Here is a 15,306-nt window from a genome sequence, read left to right as displayed (position 1 = left end):
TAGGGTTAATGCATTAAGTACCAGTGTGTCTTAAACACTGTGTAGCATTTGGGGGAAATAAAGATGAATAAAACAATAAGTAACCTAAAAATGTCCATAGTCTCATAAGGAAACAAGACAAGTCAACAGTTATAATTACAGGAGAAAGTGCTTTAATAGAGATATACTAAATGGCTAGGGGAGCAAATACTAGTGAATGATTAATTTTGCCTAAGGGGGCCAGGGACACCTTTAAATTCTTGTAATCTTGAATGCCCAATATTTAACATAGAATCTTGGCCTTTTGTCTACATGCTAAACCCTCTGCAAAGCTCTCAATCCCTCTTTGAAAGAGGGTAGTATTTTATCATAAATCTTTAGAACCCCTTACTAATTGGCATAAACCTCCCTGTTAAATAAATCAGTCTGTGTGTGCCTTATATGCAGTATCTAGTTTGGCCTATAGACCTTGAATTAATCACTTGGTTCATGCTTCAACTTGATTCATTTCATTCTGCATATGTTTTTTAGAGAAAGACAAGTGAAATTGGGCTCTGTGTGCACTTAAGAATGGCCCTACTTCCACATCTGACCTCTTTCAAGCTCACTCTTTCTGCCATTTGCTTTTATTTAAATTATTTGCAAGAACATCTCTTGAATATGTTGCCATCCCAACTATTTAGGTGAAAACAGAGGCCAGAAAACAGAGCTTGAACTTCACAAAATGTTCTATTAGTAGATTACGAAGCTTTGTTACCTCTTAAAATAATTGAGCTATCCTTTAACATGTGAAAAATAGTAATCACTAAGCATATATATGAAAGTGGTACCAGTTGGAGGGATGGTAAATGTTCATACTCCTTTTACTTTCTAAGATAGGAAGAGATATCTCTTCGATTCCTAACCATGTCAGGTCCTAAAATGTAAGGAAAAGAAACATATATGGCAAGTTTAAGAATTAGATATTAAGGCAGATTGATGCTGCATCCCACAATGTTATAAAAAACCCAGATATGTCATAATTGAGTTGCATTTTTATTATGTGCACATATTTGGCTTTGAGCAGAATTATATGAGTTGAATTAATTTTTTATACAACCTTCCAGCAGCTCTGTGTGGAACCATATGGGAGACATTTGGTTCTCATCAACTCCCTTTTACCCTTACTTCCACCCCATTGCTTTAAAAGAACTTTCATTCTCTTTAACTATCTGCAGGTTTTATTCTGTTCAGAGAGAAGAGCCACTAAAATATTATGACCTCTAAGTGATGGGCTGTAAGGGTCTCTCTCAAAAGCCAGCCCACAGCTGTGCATTGATCCCACCTGTTGGTGGCCTGGTGCAGACTGTGTGCTGGGCTGGTTGCAGTCTGTTCTCTTTAATCTCATTGGGAGGATACTTACAGCATGGTTTGCTTCTCTCTTGTGGTCTATAAGGAAGAAGTGGAAGGATTCAGTTTTCAGCCCTGTTATTATGGTGATTTTTGTTAAGCCTGAAATTCACTTTTCAAAGAGGGTGTATGTTTTATATGGAAAATGGTTGTTGGGAGATTTTCTGAGGTTTAACTTCAATGGATAACCCTTTAAAGTAATATCAAGATTTCCCTGTAAAGATTTCAGACACATCAGCATGATTATTTGCTATCCACTCTGCAGGGGAGGTAAGTGGCAAATATCAATGACTTTCCATAATGAAGGAGCCCAAGACTGGGAAGGTGGGAAGATGCCAGCTCGCATTTAGATTTAGGTTTTCTTACTACTCAAAATCTTTCTCCCTTCATTGTCTAGACCATCTGGTTTCCTTCGTTTCTCTGGACAAAGGAAACACTAAATGAAGAAATACAAAAGTTATCTCTCTGTTTGCATGAGTGCTTGTAAATACGTGTATTGCGATAGAAACCTGAGCATCAGTTATAACCATAAGGTTAATTATCAGTTGCCACAAGAATTCTGAATAACCTGGCACTGGAGGCATTTTACGTTACATAGATACTGTTGTGTCAAGTGAATGGAATTTTAATTCCAACGAACATTAGGTTGTTTAAAAGAATGGCATTATGAGTAAATGCAGAGTTAAAAGATAGCTGCCACTTAAAGTGCCTCATGTAATGTAGGTGAATTCCATCAAATGACAGCTTCCCTCATAATGAAGTAAAAGTACTTTTGGAGGTTAACTGTCAGTATTTTTCTTTCATATCCTCGTTCAGCATAGTAAAAGGCAGAGACTTTCATATAACACATTTATTCCCTTGATGGAATTTGAGGGCAGGCTAGCAAGTTCTTTTTAATTTTTTTTATAAGTCCATATCTTGCTCAGGTTTAACATTTATTCATGGTGGCACCTCATCCCTTGCCTTCCTATGTAAATGCCAGAGGTTAAAATTTCTTATGGAAATTCTACTTAACAAAAAGCTTTATTTTGCATAATTACAATCTGGCTCAGCCTCAATTCATCCAACATTTTTTATAACTTTTTTTTTTGAGAAGAAGTCTTGCTCTGTCACCCAGGCTGGAGTGCAATGGCACAATCTTGGCTCACTGCAACCTCCACTTCCCTGGTCCAAGTGATTCACTTGCCTCAGCCTCCCGAGTAGCTGGGATTACAGGTGCGTGCCACCATGCCCAGCTAATTTTTGTATTTTTAGTAGAGACGGGGTTTCACCATGTTGGCCAGGCTGGTCTTGAACTCCTGACCTCAGGTGATTTGCCTGCCTCAGCCTCCCAAAGTGCTGGGATTATAGGTGTGAACCACCGTGCCTGGCCTTTTATAACATTTAAAGGTCTTAGAAATACCTCTAAAATGTTTTTCATTTTTTCTTTTAACAAATGGAAAAATGTTCATAAGTGATATGTTCACATATTCTCTGTTTTTCTCTCTCTCTCTGGCCATAGGAGCACCGGGAAGCTCTCCTCTGATTAGCTAGGTTTAATTCATCATTTCACTTCACCCCTGACCTGACCTAAACCTCTTTCAAACTTACTGCTATTAGTCCATTGCTTTGCTCAGTACCCTAGTGCTGAAGCCTGCATTTATTTCACAATCCGCAGTGTAGCAATTTATTATTATGCTACATCTTGTCTCTGTACATTAGATAGCATGTCTAGTGACATAATTCAGTTAAATGAAAATTTGAACATGTATTTAGTTATAGTTTAAAGCAAAGATAACATAACTAATATGTCTTGAATTACAGCTCTAGACAATTGTGTGTTTTTGTGGGGTAATTGCTAACTGACTAGAGTAATCTTGGCACAGGAAATATGAGAATGTCAATTAAAACTGAAAATATCAAAGTGCCAGGCTATTTTTTTTTTTTTTTGAGACAGTGTTTCACTCTGTCGCTCAGGCTTGAGTGTAGTGGCATGATCTTGGTTCATTGCAACCTCTGCCTCCCAGGCTCATGTGATGTTCCCACCTCAGCCTCCCAAGTAGCTAGGACCACAGGTGCATGCCACAATGCCCAGCTAGTTTTTTTTGTATTTTTGGTAGAGACGGAGTTTTACCATGTTGCCCAGTCTGGTCTCGAACTCCTGAGCTCAAGCAGTCCACCTGCCTTTGCCTCCCAAAGTGCTGGTATTACAGGTATTCTTTTTTCTTTATTTTCATATTTAGGTATCAGGATACATAATTTGATTAAGTATAAATAATGTAAAGTTGTTTGAACTGAAAAATTATCTTGAAAGTTGCTGCATCACTAAGATATGTCTTACACAGACAATTAAGTGTTGTTAGTGTAGTAACTTCTTTTATTAAAACACTTTCTTATTCCAACTTCTAAGAAAAAATACTGCTCTCACAAAATTTTTAAAAAATGATCATTGCTATCCCATCAGTCACACAACTGGTGCCTAAGAACATCAAATGGTAAATCCAAGCATATTAATTACATCATTAAAGTAGCATTTGGGCACGCTAAGATACATTACAATAACAATAACCTTTCTGTTTAATAGGATGCACTACCAGCGTGTAATGCAGAAGTTGCATACAATGAAGATATCTCATTCCATCACCTCGTGGCATAAATCAATATAGTCAGAGCAACAAAGAATGACTATTTCCATAAAAATGACATTAAACTATTTGTGTGCTTGTATGTGCGTGCGTGTGTGTCTATATGGAATGCCACAATTTGAAAGCCAGATAAACTGCTCCAGAGAAAGCAGAGTTGCTTGGTTACATCTGCTGAAAACAATCTGTGCTGTGTATGAGAGCTCATGTCAGCCCAGTAATTACCACAACTGAGATAAAGCCTGTGCTAAATGTCACCTGCCGCTGACAAGCACAGGAAGCCAAACACTGCTAAATGAGTCAGTTACTCTGGGAGTGCTTAGCTCTACTTGCAGGCTAAAAGCATTTGTCTTGTGTATAAAAGGAAAAAATATACGTGATAAAAGAAAAAAATCAGAAACACATTTATAATGTAAACCTGACTGAAATTCTCCACCACCCACTCAGAAGTACATTAGGTAGAAGGCTAACAAATGCAATGAGGTTGAAGGAGAAATACTAAAGCATTAATGGACATTTCTGAGTCTGGAAGAGTCTTCTACCTTTTACCACAAATTGCTCATTAGTCAGTACAATGCAGTTTCCCACAGTCTAGAATGATCCCCCAAAGACAGCTGAGGTTCCTATTGACAACAACCAACCAATAACATGCTGGAACAGCTTGCTTGAGTCTGCATAGAATGCCCAACAGCTTGCTTGAGTCTGCATAGAATGCTTTTTTTTTTGAGACGGAGTCTCGCTCTGACACCCAGGCTGGGGTGCAGTAGTGCCATCTCGGCTCACTGCAACCTCCGCCTTCTGGATGCAACCAACTCTCCTGCCTCAGCCTCCTGAATAGCTGGGATTACAGGCGCACACCCCCACGCCCAGGTAATTTTTGTATTTTTAGTAGAAATGGAGTTTCACCACATTAGCCAGGCTGGTCTCAAACTCCTGACCTCATGATCCACCCACCTCGGCCTCCCAAAGTGCTGGGATTACAGGCGTGAGCCACCGTACCCGGCCACAATGTGCATTTTTTAAAAGTCTTAGATAGAAGGGGATTTACTGATGTTTTAATAAGTATTTCTGACAAAAGCAGGATTAATAATGTTGATGTGAGGAAAATGCCACCTTCTCCCTACTTATTTTCTTCTTTACCAATCCATTAAAAAATCATTCTCTCCAGTTAGAATTTTATTTTAGCTGCTTTGTAATGTGATTTGATTACTAAAAGACTCTCGTCACCCAATCACCTAACCCTTTTTTGATACTTAAGTAAAAATTTCTAGCCTCCAGCAGAGGATCTGAAATGTACTAAGCACCAAAACTCAGAGTGTAATTGTTGAACTAGAATGGCTTTGCTAGCACCCAGGTAACAATGCCAATATCAAGGTAATGGTGTGGAGGTTGCTGCAGGTGCTCTCTGAGGAGGCCTTCATGAGCATCTCTCATTACCTTGGTGAATGGACCAAATTTCAGGGTCTGACCCTCAGCCTTTGGCTTCAGAAGCTGTTTCTGGAACACCACGAGAGGATTCAGCTTTGAGGATGCACTTTCATGAACTCACAATCAGTTGCAAAAATGAATATTACACAATAGTACATTATTGTACTCTGTATTGAGCCTGAGATTATCTGAAAATAGATGACATGAGCAGCCAAATCATTGTTAGAGTGTTTCCTGATGAGAATAGAACAAGAATCTGGGGAGTTAGGTGAACTGAATGTTTACTTGCATCCTTCTCACCATTGGGGTAGTCTGACCAATGGGTTGGGGATATTGGAAATTTGCTGGCTATAGCCACCAGCGTCTGTTTTCACATTAAAGGTATGCTTGCCAATGGGAGCAGGGACTTGAAAGCTATTCATAATCTATTGCTTATCAAACTCTTATTATATACCAGGCATCTGTCCTAAAAGCTTTTCATGCTTTATCTTAGTTATTATTCATCACATAGATCTCTGGAAGAAAATACAGAAAATATCCCAATTTTACAAATAAGCTTACTCAAGGCCACACAATCCAAGCAGCATTTGTTTTTATTTTTCACCAACCACTTGTGAATTGGCCCACACAAGGACCGCTAATTTTAGATTAATTAAAAATCATTATTACAAGTCATAAATGGAACTAATTGTATTTTAAACATTAGCAGTTGGTTTTTAATTTTCCAATCCCTGATTTAGAATGATAATATCTTCTAAACTTTTTAGCAGAGTATGGCTATTGGGCCGTACTGATGGCGGACATAAGCTTTAGGTCAGATTCCACATTTAGCTTAGTTTATTTTTAAATTTCTAAATCAGAAAACCTTAATTTATAGACCATTGAGATGATAGCAAGTGTGCGATGGTTATGGCAGATGGTTATGAATATTTGGATCAAACACGGACTCAGGAGTGATGAGAATGTGTTCTTTCTGAAACTACCTCGGGAGCTCTCTCAGATGGTCTCATAGGATCATAGGCAAGAGTTGGAAAGTTGAGTATCTCTTTGTGGAGATCCACTGAGTGGACACCTACTCTCAGCTTTGGTTGCATTCAACTCCATGATGTATTTCATTACTCTCCATGTCATTATTTGAATGTGGGTTTAAAATATGGCCCCAAATTCATCATGAATTTCTCTCTCCAGTGAGTGAAAAAAATAATCAAATGGGAGAAGTCAAACTCTTGGGGATAAAGCCATTTGCAGACATGTTTGGTCTTGATTAAAAAAAAAAAATCCTGGCATCTTATCTTATTAAAACTTATGCCTTTCTTAGCCCTTAAATGTAGGTTAAGCCCATGAAAGATACTTACAGATTATTGCGATGTGCTACTTGTCTAAGCTGCTTGACGTAATGGAAATGATCTTTACTGACATTATCAGTTACGTGATAAATGTTATCACATCCTTTATTTAAAACATTAATGTGAGAACCTTTCCCTCAGTTGTCAAGGAAAAGTTCACTCAACTTCATTGGGAAAAACAGTCTTATATATGTGGCCTATTTCTTTATATGTCTAAAATCATGTTTTTGATGACTATAGTGTGATTATAGTAATAGATTTTGCTATATCCTTCAACATTAAATCAAGAGGTAAATTGTTTATAAGTTTTAAATAATTAAAAATATATAGGTAATAGATAAATACATCATTTCAAAAATATTAACATTAAAGACAAATTAAAAATACCCCTTAACTACAGTATACAATTCAATTATTCTCTCTAGCAGCAATCATTTTATCAGGTTTGTATAGCTTTCTCAACTTTTTACATGAATGCCTAGAAATATGTTTTGTGTTGTATGTTTTAACCATAAATGTTATAATACTATATGTGTATTTTGTAGTTTGCTTTTTCTATTGCAACAGTACATCTCCTGTTGTTTAATGCTACCAAATATATGTTCAATAATACACTTAGTAATTTTGCTATTTAAAAAGTCATTGAGATTGCTTTCAGGTTTTTGCTATTCCAAACATTTCTGTAATTAATATTCTTGTTTATATCCCCCTGTGCTTAAGAATCAGTGTTTCACTAGGGCTGATACCATAAAGCAGATTTGCAGGAAGTGCACTTATTTTAAATTTTAATAGACACTATTGATCTGGCCTTCAAAATGTGGAACATATTTATTTATATTATTGTGAGAATGATGTGAGGGGCCCCATGCCCATATCTTTGACATTTTAATTTTTGCAAAGTAGTAAATGAAAACAATATCTTGGTGCTATTTTATTTTGTTTTTAAGAAGGTTAAGCATCTTTTATAATATGCTTTATTAATCATTTGAATTTTTTCATTTCTCTGAAATGCCTGCTCATATATTTTTTCCTATTTTTCTATTGGGATAATTTTTTCTTATGTATTATATATTTTCAACATTTTTGATGAAAAATATTTTCGCCAACTGGTACTTCTCTTAACTTGAATGGTGGTGTCTTACATCAAACTGAAGTTTTAATTTTTTTTTTTTTTTTGAGACACAGTCTTGCTGTGTTGCCCAGATTGGCATGTAGTGGGGCCATCTCAGCTCACTGCAATCTCCACCTCCCAGGTTCAAGCGATTCTTGTACCTCAGCCTCCCAAGTAGCTGGGATTACAGGCGGGCAACACCATGCCTGGCTAATTTTTGTATTTTTCATAGAGATGGGGTTTCACCATATTGACCAGGCTGATCTCAAACTCTTGACCTCAAATGATCTGCCTGTCTTGGCTTCCCAAAGTGCTGGGATTATAGGTCTGAGCCACCACACCCGGCCTGAAGTTTTAATATTGTTATCAAACGTATCTGTCTTTCCCTTTCATTTTTTCTATGTGCTCTTTATTTAAGAAGACATGTAAAAATATATTTTCTTCTCCCATATAATTTTTAAAATGTATCATCTAGGTAGAATTTTTTTTTGTAAGTGGTGTGAAATAGGGATCTAACATTTTTCCAAATTGTTAAATGATTGCCCCAATATCATGTATGTAATATTTATTCTTTTTCACTGACTTGAAGTGATACTCTTATTAAATCCTAAAATTCCAATACCTAAGTATTTCAGAATCTGTATTCTGTTCCATTTATTTGCTTGATAATGATTGGCTGGATATTTTTGGTTAATATCATACCACTTTAATTTCCATAGCTTTATAATTATTTTTAGTATTTGGTAATTGTGAGTACCTTGCCACTATTTTATTTTTCAGGATCATTCTGGCTATTCTTGCACATTTCCTTGTATGATTGTAGAATCAACTTACTAATGCTAATAGAAAGAACTGTGAATACTTTATTGTGATTTATTTGAATTTAAAGATAAAATTTAATGAGTTTAAGTACTTTTAATACCATTTTTTTTTCTCTTCCAAGAACATGGTATATCTCATTTATTCAGATTTTATTTTATGTCCTTCAGTAAAATTTTGTGGTTTTTCTTTAAAAAACTATATATTTTTGTTGTGTTTATTTCAAAACACTTTATTTTTTATTCTCTACATAATAAAAATTTTGTATATTTTATTTCTGCTTTTTGCTAATGTTAGTCCAAATTTGGCTCTTCATGGCATGTCAATTTTCAAATATATCTTTGCACTTAAAGGATAATCACTTTGAGTTTTAGAGGGAGACCTGGATATAAGCTTATTTAATTAGATGCTCCCATCTAAGACTTTGACTCTTAAGGGATTCAAATACTCAAGGAAAATTGAGGAGTCATTAAAGGAAGCACAAAGTTCCAGCAACTGTGATGGTGTGTTAAGTGGTGGCTCTGCCAGAGACATTGTTATGATTATTCTGTTATGTTGTTTTGTTTGTGTTCTACCATCTTGCCCTCCATAGGCACTGTCTGCCATCTAAGCCTGTATTTTCCAGATATCCCATTGATCCCATAGCCTACCCTTAGTCCTTATAACAAGTTCATTTTCTATTTAAATTTGCTGGAGTTTATTCTCCTTCATGCAATGAAGAACACTAGCTGAATAGATTTTGGCACAAAGGAAGGGGCTTTAGGTGAAAGTCCTTCAGGAAAATGAGGATATGGAGAATCTGGAATTGTTCATCTGCTCCTGATGTGGTAAAGGTCATGAAAATCCCGTTAACATTCAGTGATGATACTCTGAAAGTTTACTGCTAGTAGTGGCCAAAAAAATTTAATTATTATCAACAATCATCTTGAGTAAAGTGCTTATTGAAGACAATGGTTAAAGGGACTATGTTGCTGTTGGCATATCACACTGTAAAAGGCAAGTACAATTCAAGGAATGCAGAATAGCTCTGAATAACGCTGCACAACTTAAAAGAGGAAATAATTAAACTCCAATCCGTAAATACTGTCACCAAGGGGTACACAGAAAACAGATTTCCAGAACTCTGTCCACAGGAATTTTACATCGTATTTATGCAGCTAAGGTTTCTAAACCAAATCAACCTAAAAATGTGATACAGAATGTTGCTGAAGTACATTGTTCTTTGACTCCACAGCCTCATCATGTCTCTTCCGTGAATGTCAAGGTATTGATTAAGTGAGAATAGTCCTCAACAATTTAGATGGGCATCAATTAGAGTAATTGAAGGACTCTTATCCCCCACTGAGCCTTTATTGATCACTTAAGCACACCTCTCCCCTTGTTTGCTGAGGGGTATTCTCTCTTGCTTGAAGGTATTATACCTCCCTAGTCTATGGGAGTTACCTTGCAAAATGAGTCCAGTTCTCCTTATTCCTATTTCCTTCCAAACAACCAGACACATAGGTAGAGTCAGATCTCAACAGGACCCACAGGGCCAATTGTAAAATCAAATCTGGGGAGATGTTAAAGACTACCAAAGCAAAAGAATTGCACAATTTTGGTAATGTACATAAACAAAAATCTAAGGAATATGTAAGAATGAATTCTGAAATCCAAGAAGAGAGAAACAGCATTTTAGATCAGATTGAATTTAGCAGTGGATAGACACATAGCAGAATTCTGATTCAAAAGCTAGTTCCAAGGGGCCATTTGCTTTGCTGGTTGACACAACACTGGGTTTAATGGTGTCCCACATGGAAGGAAGTTATGAGAAATCAATTTTTGTAAAATATTAAAATTCTCAGATAATTTTATTAAGCCACGGTTAAAATTCCAGTTAAAAGCTTTGACCACACACTTCAAGAGTACTTAATAAAAAATAGTAAAGTTACTGGCACAAGTGCTTTTGAATGAATGTAAAGCTATTTCTCCAGGTAAGGGGGGCATTGAGAGATTATTTACAAACCAGTCATTATAAAAGCTAAGTTTAATCTGCACTTATTAACTAGTCATCATGAGGCAAAATTTCTATACTTGTTTGCTATGAAAAACAAAATTACTTTTCTATAATATTTGTATACTTGTTTTAATAGTTATTTTCTAAGGACCTGACTTAATAATTTATAAATAATTTCTATTTGTCATAGAAAACCACATTGGCTTAAAATGTCTGTTGTAAAGTATTATGTTTCTTCACTTCTCTCTCAGGGTACATTAAATTTGCTCACCAACTTTGTAAAAATTAACCCACTAAAAATGACCTCCCTGACTTGTTATAATTAACCGTACTATCCATACTAACAGTGCATTCTTCTATTTTTGAAAATAAAATTGATACATGACTTTAATAGTTTAGTTTTCTAACATCATCTAGAATTTTGTTCTTCTACTTTGGTATACTGCAGAAGAAAGAATTGCTGGTGTGAATTTACCACCTGCCCAATACTGACTGACCTTGCAACATTTTCTCCATCAAAGCCTTGATAAGTAACTGTATATAGGTGAGGAGATCACTGGCATCTTTGCGAAGCATGGTGGTGGCTGCTCTCTCTACTATGGGAATGCTGGTAGGAAGTACTGTGATTTAAATGGCCTCCATAATTTTGACGGAAAGAGAATACCTAGGGGATGGCAAAGGCCAAGAAGCAGTTTAGTTAACAGTTAATTTAATAGTGCCAACTATTAAAAGCTAAGATGGCCCGTTACCATAATGACAGCAAAATCAATCTGGTAAACTGAATAATCCAAACCACATGACTGTTTAGTAGTACTTAATTGATCATGGGAACCCTAGATGAAAACAAACAATAAAATGGCTACTGTGGTCTACTATTCAGACTGCCAGATTATATGAGACATATTTTTGACAGGAGTTTACCTCCAGTAGATCCAGTTAGACACCAAACTCATGATATTTCTTATAGTATTTATCTAGTGTCTGAATATAGACTTGGAATCACTTCTGCAGTGGATGCTTTAGGTGCCTTATATCACATTCTCTAGGCCTACCTCCTATTTCTTAAAACACTATTTTTTCTTCCATCTGTCTTCTCCCTTCCTAAGAGAATGGATGTGACCTAATGTTACTTGACAATGGATATATCTTGTGGATAAATTAAAAAGTTGATGTTTTGCAGGAGCATTTACAGTTGAAAAAGAAGGTAGTGTTCAAATGCAGGGGTCAGATAGACTGTGATGGAGGGGTCTGTGGAAGCTCACTTTTGATTGTTTCTCTTCTCTTGGTGTCATAGGAAGCAAGTTCATCAGCTGAAAGAGGACAAGGGAGGAGATTTTCAAAATTGAGTATAGGGGAGAGTGAATGCAATCATCTAGGTGAATGGAAGAATGAATGGTCTGCATATGTATAATAAAATTGTCACACAGCATTATGGGCCTATTTGATATGATCACAAGTTTAACGTGAGTACATTCAGCATGGTTATAGTGATGTGTGTGTGCGTGTATGTGTATGTTTTCTGTTTCCACTCTAATTCAATGACTTGGGTACAAGGGTGAAGTAGACAGAAATAGACTTAGTTACTAAGGTTTTGGTTTAGCCTAGTGATATGGTTAGGCTTTGTGTCCCCACCCAAATCTTCTCATCTTGAATTCTAATCCCCATAATCCCTGCATATCAAGAGAGAGACCAGGTGGAGGTAATTGAATCATGGGGGTGGTTTCCCGCATGCTGTTCTTGTGATAGTGAGTGAGTTCTCACGAGATCTGATGGTTTTATAAAGGGCTCTTCCCACTTTGCTTGGCACTTCTCCTTCCTGCCACCTTGTGAAGAAGATGTCTTGCTTCCCCTTCTCCTTCCACTATGATTGTAAGTTTCCTGAGCCCTTCCCAGCCTTGCTGAACTGTGAGTCAATTAAACTTCTCCTTTGTACGTTGCCCAGTTTAGGGTATTTCCTTATAGCAATGTGAGAACAGACTAATACACCAAGAGAATAAGATGAAGGGCAAGAGGAACTAGGCAAAAGGGGGGTTTTAATGACTGATCGGGAAATTTAAGTGACGTGTGGAGAAATGGAGACATGAAGGAATGAAGGAAAAGGAAAAGGTGGTAGAAGCGATGAATTATAGGTAACAAGGGAGAAAGGATTGCTATGGCTAGGGTAACAATAGGTGTGACTTGAAAAGATAGGAATGGTCAGAGAGTGGGAAGATTGAAATTAAGATTTTGAGGGCAGGGAGTTTAGTGTTTGGTAATAGGGTAAAAATCTAGGGGGTGGTTCCCAGTGTACCTTGGCAATGGATAACCAAGGTAGGCTCAGGGCAGTATCATTGGATGAGAAGAAATGAGGGATTAGAGTGTGAGAGATGGGAAGGATCATTTATTTGTCTGTTTCAAAGATGAGTCATTATGACCAAGGTGAATACATAACTTAACTGGAACTGGAATACTTTTGAGAGTGAAATGTAGACCTAGTCAAAATTACCACAGGACAACAAGTGAAATTGGGACCATTGTTATGTAAGAAGTAGTAATGCAGAGAGTGCTAGTGAGCGGAAGATAAAATCTTCAGGTACTAAGAGAAGTGTTTTGAGGTTATCAGATGAATGAAAGGCAGTGGCTAATCTGAATAGAATGGGTTATAATCTGGTGTTTTTTAGGGAGGAGAGGAAGAGAATGGTTCAAGATCAAAAACAGCAGCAAAAAGGATACCTACCTACTTCCAAGCTCAGTGACATAAATTTTGAAGAAGAGAAAACAGCCACAATTTGAAAGGGTGAAGGGTAGGCAGTGTTAGTAGAGAAGAGTGAGGTTTTGTGAAAAGTTGCAGTGAACACTCAGGGAAGAAGTATAAAGTACAGTGGTAATTACTTGTATCAGACAGTTCTTTTCAGAAGGTTCAGTGGAAGGTTCCTGGTGGTGTGGAGAGATGGAACAAGGAAAGAGAAGCTCTACTGGGGTTTGGGTACTGGAGAAGGAGGAATGGCCTAGGCATTTGTTTGTTTCTTTGGTGACTGATGGGAATAGCAATAAAGCATTTGATGAACGTAATGGTGAAGAAGGTTTGATGTTGAGGTGTGAAAGAAGTTTGGTAGGAAACTGCTGAAATCTGAAGCTCCTACTTGCCTTTTGATCATGAAAGTGTGGAATCTGGGAAGATTTACTGTCCATACACTCTGTCTCCTCTTGCCTTGCTAAGGGTAGCCTGCATCCTCTAACTATTAACATCTTTTCTAGATTAGGTGCTTCAAAGTCTCACTGGAAATATATATCAAACATAAGGAGAAAGAAGCAGAAAGAGGAATGATCTAACATTTAGACCTTCTGGAAAACAAATGAGAATAATCTTTCTTGGGTCAAGGATTTGCCCTAAAGTTTTAACCTGCTATGGTTTAAGATGTTTTATTTCAGTTCAGATATATTTTTTAAAAGGTTTAAAAGTATTCATTTAATTGCCTGTGTGAATGTTTGGGGAGGAATTAGAGAAAATATTGGAAAATTGAATGAAAATGTGGTTTGTCAATAGTTCATCTTCAAGACTCAAATGAAGAGATGAAAAGAAAGTCAAAATGGGCAAAAAATTATAGGCAAGAGACACATCTCACCAAGTAAGTTTTGTATAACTTGTAATAATCAGCTTTCAGGAATGGAAGATGGTGCCTAACTGGCTTCCTTTGTCTCTTCTGTTGTGAACTATGTCAAAGTACTGGGGTGGGTAAAACTTCCAGTTGCATTGTGGGAAGTGCCTTGCTGCCTTGAACAATGGTGTGGCTGATGTTATTGTTTGACTCAGAAGGAGACCTTGTTCTTTTGAGGAAAAAAAAAGAACTTAGTGCTGATAATGTACTAGAAATCTTGAAGAAAAACCTTTTTCGATATGTAAATAAGCAAAAATCATTTGCTTTTTGTCACTCTCTGTTTGCCCCCATCTTTCCTATCACCCCATGGAGTTCCAGACATAACTACTAAGGTACCTTGAGCTATAATAAGAGTAATTGAAAAAAACCTCCATATCTGTGAAAAGCAGGCTCAAATAGAATATAAATGTGTTTGTCTAAATTTAAAATCCATTTCAGGTTTTAAAAAGCCTCAAGTTTAGTTATTTTTTGCTCTATGACAGTGTCTTTACGTATTGTGGGAGTCAAATGAAGGAATTGTTCTCTTTGGCCCTTTTATTTTGAAAAGTAAAGCAGGTAAAAAAAGTGAGGTTTGAGGAATAAGGTGTAAGACTTTTTTTTTCTTGGAGCTTATTTAACTACTTAGTAGGTGGCATAATGAACACACATTAAAGGTCATTTTGAAACACCACTTCTCCCTCCTTTGCCTGGCTAACCCTTAATTATCCTCCAAACCTCAGGTAGTTGTCATTTCTTCTAGCAGTCCTTTCCAACGCCCCAGGAATAGATGCTTTTCCTGTCATGGTCCTTAATGTTTTCCTCTTTCAGAGCACTCATCATAATGTTATATTGAAATTAGGTCCTAGTTCATTTTTATATACTCAATGCCATCCATTTTGTGTGGTCTATAAGGAATTCTCAATAAGTGTTGGTTTAATTAACATGCAGGGAAAGATCTTTTTACTATTTCTCTTCTTGTCAGTCTGGACATATGTCCTTT

The 15,306-nt window shown here is 36.6% G+C and overlaps 1 long non-coding RNA gene across 1 annotated transcript in view; it reads left to right on the top strand.

Annotated features, from left to right (window-relative positions):
- Window positions 1-4,074, top strand: part of LOC112209201 (uncharacterized) — a 52,939-nt gene extending 48,865 nt beyond the window's left edge. The window contains exons 2-3 of the long non-coding RNA XR_002943844.2: window positions 3,468-3,560; window positions 3,932-4,074. This is a non-coding gene — a long non-coding RNA (uncharacterized LOC112209201). The remainder of the gene's footprint in view (window positions 1-3,467; window positions 3,561-3,931) is intronic.
- The last annotated feature ends 11,232 nt before the right edge of the window (window positions 4,075-15,306 follow it).

The sequence above is a fragment of the Pan troglodytes genome, chromosome 4, assembly GCF_028858775.2.
Source record: "Pan troglodytes isolate AG18354 chromosome 4, NHGRI_mPanTro3-v2.0_pri, whole genome shotgun sequence".
NCBI classification, from domain to species: Eukaryota; Metazoa; Chordata; class Mammalia; order Primates; family Hominidae; genus Pan; species Pan troglodytes.
This window is presented reverse-complemented; position numbering and strand designations above follow the sequence as displayed.